The following is a 6000-nucleotide window of genomic DNA, read 5'->3' on the forward strand; positions in this document are numbered from 1 at the left end:
TGGCCACAAGAGACTGAGATGACATTCGCAATCGCTTCCAGCTCCAAAAGTTTCCAGTTCTGCACTAGATCTGAAAACCTTTGGAAACTGCCTTCGCAGTTTAATCATCTAAGAAGTCATCGTTATCACTAATAGGCTTCCCACCTTGCAATAGGGCTTTGAGATGTGGTGGCCCCAAGTTCCTCCCTACTCTGAATATGTAGTAAGAGCCATCTTTCAAAAGAAGCCGGAAGAAGCGTGTCATTCCGAGGAAACTCAAACCACTACTTGACCAAAATAGAAAAAACCGTGGTTTCTTTAGATAAGTAATCTCTGCTGAGTGTGATAGCTTAAAATTGAAAAAAAGAATTTGCAACAATTAAGGTTATGAATGACATAGCATAGCAGTAACATTTACTGAAGTGTTCTGCGGAAAATTTTAACAAGACCCACTGGTTTCTGTCATCAGTTATTTCTTGTCTCCATCCTGGGATGACTCGGGTTGTGGCAGGGCTCCTGAGACTGTGGTAGGGGTGTGCGCAGTGCAGAGTTTCTTCGCCACCGTGTGCTCTAAGTCTTGAGAGAGGTGTTGGAAATGGCACAGGGCTGGGAGTTCCAGCCGATGCAGCTGTTCCTGCCCCACCGGGGCTGCTCCAAGGAGGCCAGACTCGGCAGTATTTCCAATGTCTCTAAGATCACATGACGCCCCAGTGCCGGCTCACGAGAGAGGAAGGAACACAATCTGTTGAATATCTACCAACTTCTGTAGACTGTGCTGGGTTCTTTGCACACATCATCTCAAATAATTCTCACCACCACCCTGTGAGGTAAATGCTATTACTCCTCCAAGGTTACAGATGAGGAAACTGAGGTTCAGAAAGTCAGAGTTTTCTCCAACGTCCCATAGCTAGCTGGGGGATTCATTTAACCAGCTCCAAAGCCCCTGCTTTTAACTACTCTGCTCTCCTGGTTCAGGCCACTAGCAAAATAGACTGTTCTGTGGGAACCCAGAGTCAGAAATTATGTGTTTAGCCTGAGTCTCCAGCTGGCTAGCCCACGCTGCAGATTTTGGACTTGTTAGCCTCCATAATGGCATAAGCCAATTCCTCAGAGTAAATCTCTTTCTCTCTATGTCCACATCCTGTTGGTTCTGTTTTTCTGGAGAACGCTGATTAATATACAGAGTAGGAACTATTAGCCGTCTCCTAAAGCAAGGATGGGAGAGAAGATTCAGAGCAGCTGGAGGACGTGCTGGCTGACACAGGCAGCTCCAAACTGGGACTCAGATAGGAGAACCACAGCCCGGAATGAAGGAAAAGCCAGATCCGGGAATCACGCGAGGCTGCCCCTGGGAGCCTGGCTGGGTGGCTAACGAAGAATCCCAGGAGGCAAGGAGTTTGGAGGTGAGGGTCAAGAGGTGAGCCTGGGGCCCGGCTGAAGGAGACTTGAGCAGCTTGTCCCCAGACCGAGTGAGGGTTCTTGTCTACCCCAGTGATTTCTACCCCTCTTCATCCTTGACTTTTACCTTCCGTAAAGACTGGAAATTCATATACTTGCTTTCCCATTCTCCGTTACAGCTAGAGATTGTCACGTGACTCAGTTTGACCAACGAGACAAAGGGGACGTCTTTAGGGGATGTAGAAAATATCCCTCCTTTAATAGGAAAGAGGGACATGAGAAGGCACTCTCCTGTGCTCTGCTCACTTTTTCCACTACTGCCTTCTTTTGATCCTGCACCTGAGACAGCCATGTTGTGACCATGAGGGAAAAACCATGAGAACTGCAAAGAAGCTCAGAATACAGATATTGTAGGGCTTCCAGAGCGACTCTGGGAACACCAACTTCTCAGCTCTTTCGATTCTGAGATAATGAATTGTGAAAATGATTTACAGCTGTCACATCCTGATTCAAGGAGGAAATATACGGATGTGCAGAAAATACGGCCCATCCCCAGTTTGCTGCCCTTTGAGAAGATGGTGACTCCATTTTCCTCTGTTGGGACAGTCTTCCTCTCTAGTTTCCACCTGCCCCCCCCACCCCCGCCAAGCTTATGTGCTACTTCCTCTGGAAGTTCAACTTCAGGTTCCCAGGCTGGGTCATGTGCCCATCCTCAGAGCCTTCTTAGCCTGGTGCACCTTCGCTTTCATTGCACATGTCATGTCGTGTAATGGCTTCTTCCCCACAAGATGCTTCTCCTGGGTGCTCTGTGAGGGCAGGAAGAAAGGGGGAAGGGAGGGAGCCAGTGATATGCATCTCTCTCAGCCCACTTCCCCTTATGTCTCATTTGCCCAGACCTGCCGCATGGCCATGTCCAGCCACGAGGGAGGCTAGCGAAGTGACAGCCTTCCATCCTCCATGGGGGGAAGCAAGCAAAGGAGAAGAGGGCTGGGAAGGGATGTGTTGGGTTGGCCACTAAGCAACCTCTGCCACAAACGACAAAATATTTTATTAAGTTCTTTGATGTTTTAACAGTAACTGTTTTTCTAAATGAAAAGACTTTTGTTATTTATTACTGATTCTAAAAGTAAAAAAGCTTGTTGTAAAAATTCAGACCGTATAGGTTGTGAGTTTCTTGAAATCTTATTTCCCTAGAGAAAAGCCTATGAATAATTTGATCTACATCTCATCCCAGATTTTTATCTATGCGCGAAAATATCTTTAGGCATTTGTTTGTAAAAATGGGATCATATCACACATACAATTCTGCCATCGACTTTTTTTAAACATAAGAGTAGCATGAACATTTCCCCATATTTATACAGATAGAGCTAACTTAACCCTACTGAACAGAGACACAGTTCTGTATTAGTGATCTATTTCTACAAAACTAATTAGCACAAATTAGTGGCTCGAAACAACATGCATCTATTACCTCACACTTTCTGTGAGTCAGGAACCTGGGGACCACAGCAGCCAAGATGTCAGCAGGGTCACGTCCTCCTCTGAAGGCTCAAGTGCGGAAGGGTCTGCTTCCCAGCTCACTTACATGTTTGTTGACAGGATTGACTTCCTTTGGGTTGAGGGCCTGAGTTCCTCAGCAGCTGCTGGCTAGAAGCCACCCTCAGTTCCTCGCCACGTGGCCCTCCCCAACATGGCAACTTGCTCCCTCCAACAAAGCCAGCAAGGCACAGAGTTGGCTAGCAGGACAGCAGTCTTTTGTCACCTAACCACAGAAGTGATACCCACTCAACCTTGAGGTATTCGGCTGGTTAGAAGCGAGTTATAGGTCCCACGCACTCTCAAGGGGAGGGCACCACACAATGATGTGAACATCAAGAGCCAAGGGGCATGGCCACCGTCTGACATTGTGTTTTCTCATCAAGATAAACAATGTCATCATCCTTGAACTTGTATCTTCATGAATTGGTGCAAGATTTTTTTTGGAAAATTCTTCAAGGTGGAATTTCCAGAGCTAAGGGCACATAGACTCATAGCTAAGTGCTTCCCCGAAGGCTGACCGAATGAATACGTTCAGCAGCGGTGCGCAAATGTTCACTCTTCACCCCACACCACACTGAGCATTCACCAATCTGTTAAATGTTTTTCAGTATGATAAGTGCAAATGGATATCGCTGTGTTCCAGTTTGCAATTCTTTGTTTCTCAGAAGGGTTGAGTATATTTTTATATGATATCAGCTACTTGTTTTGGTCAGGATGTTTTGGTTACCAGGAATAAAAAGTTGTTTGAACTAGCTTCCGGTTTTTTAAAAACTGGAAGAGGGCATTTTCTCTTGGAACACAGAGCAGCTCCGTGAACAGATCCCTGCCTTGCCTGATGAGAAGGGGAGGGCCACCCATCCAATGCCCCGCAGCCGCATCCCCCTGCCGCTTGCTCTCTGGGGACCCCAGGGGTCTCTGTTCTCTCAGCCCGTCAGCTCCACTCCCTTCTCCTTCTTTACTGATCAGCTGCTCCACTTAGAGGAGAAAGCTTCCTCGCAGCTTTTGTTTGTTTTAGTTTTCAAACTAAAACATATCCATTATGAAAATGTTAACTAATGTGGATGTGTATGAAGCCAAATGTAATAACACCATCCCCACCCCAATCCTTCTCTCAGTGGTGGGGCAGTTAACAGTGTGGTGTGCATCCTGCTAGGCTGTTTTGTTCTGCGGATGATGATGATGACATTACCAGTTACCAAGAGTTTAGCGTGTTTCTAGCATTGTTCTAAGATAACGCATGTTTTAATCTTCGTCACAATAACCATTTGAAGATCATGCAGTTATTCCTCTCTGTATAGATGAGGAAACTGAGGTTATATCATTTGCCCAAAGCCATATGGCGGATAACATCAGAACCAGGATTCCAGCCCAGGCAATTTGAATCTTAAACACATACCCCCATCTATAAAATTACGACGTTGAAACATAGTTTTGTTAAAAACCAAAAAATAATATCACAGTTAATTTTGTGCATTTGTTCCTGTATATACAGATTTACCTCTTTCTTTTTAATTCCAACATGATATTCCATTTACAGATGAACTATAACTTTTTAGCCAGTCTCTTACTGATGGATGTTTAGTTATTTCCAATTTGTCACTTTGCAGCGTCCCTCGTGATTACATCTGGCTTGAGGCTTCGGCTTGATGGCAATGACTCTGGCCTTGCCCTAAAATGACCAGTCAGCTCGACTCCCCACCAGCTGACCACAAGCTCTGTGACTCATCTCTCCGTTCAGAGCTTCAAGAGAGAAGGTCCGATGGGTCCCAGGCCAGCAGGGGAGCACATGCGGCGGCCACTTCCAGAGACCAGAGGGGAACAGGTGCTTCGTAAGGCACTGAACGCGGGCGCAGCAGCCTGCCCTGCAGCCGCTGATCTCCTTCCCTGGCTGCATTTGTGTCCTTCGCCCATATTTCTATCAGACTGCTTTCTTGTCCTTATGGACTTATAAGAGCTCCTTGAGCATCAACCTTTGTCTATCATCTATGTTGTGAATATATTTTCTCATTTTCTTCTTTGTGGCCATGTCTTGTGCCATAAAGAAGTTTTAAATCACCAAGTAGTTAGATCTATTGATCTTTTCTTTTGTCATTACTCACCCCCATGTCAAGCTGAAAAAGTTTCTGAGTTTCTCAGCTCAAAATTATAAATCTTTTTTCCCTTTATTTACTCTATGACTTTTATAGTTTTTGTCTTACATTTAAGTGTCTAATCCATTTCAAATTTGTTTTTAAAAGCAAAGTAATCGTCTTTCAAATGAGTATCTCAACATGACTGATGGACTAAGCTACCTTTCCCTACTCATCTGGGATCTGACCTCCTGTCATCTCACTGCCTGAGGTGCTTACACACGGGACATGGAGTTGGACAGACTTGGATTCTGGGCCCTGCTCTGCTACTCATTGCTGTGTGACCTTGAGCACGTGCATGTCCTGAGGCTTATGTTTCTTCATGTGTTAGGTGGGGGTCATCAGGTCTCCTGACTCACAGGATTGCTGGGGGGTGCGATGAGGTGGCACATGCACAGCGCTCAGTAACCCTCCGCATGATTATTATTTGGTAACCTCCTCCCCCTTTTCAAGCTTCTGTGCCTGGGCTTTCCCTGTTTCCTCTGCCCCAGCTTCCCCATGTACCGGCCCCTGGTTCCACAGCAGAGTTAGTAGTCACTACACCGTAAGCTTCTCGAGGAGAGGGTTGGTGTCTGTATCTTCAGCACCTGGTATATAATAGGTGCTCAATAAATATCCACTGAAAGAATGAATGAGTAGTGCGAGCTCCTCTCTTTATTCCATTTCTTGCACGTTTTCTTGGCTGCTCTTGAGCATTTTTTTCTTCCAAATTAATTTTAGTTAATTTGCCAAGATCATCTCTCAAGCACTAATGGGATTTTTATTGGCATGACAACCTTACGACCCCAGGAACGTGGCCTGCGCTCCTTCACCCAGCCGTCCTCCTTGTTGTGCTTTGCAAGGCTGCATCGTTTCCTGGCTACTGGCCTTGTCTGCTTGCCTGTAAGTCTATTCCTGGGTATTTTGCTGTTTCTCTTGCTCTTTTGAAGGCATCTCTTCTCCGTTAGAGTGA

Source organism: Equus przewalskii, chromosome 13, assembly GCF_037783145.1.
Source record: "Equus przewalskii isolate Varuska chromosome 13, EquPr2, whole genome shotgun sequence".
NCBI classification, from domain to species: domain Eukaryota; kingdom Metazoa; phylum Chordata; class Mammalia; order Perissodactyla; family Equidae; genus Equus; species Equus przewalskii.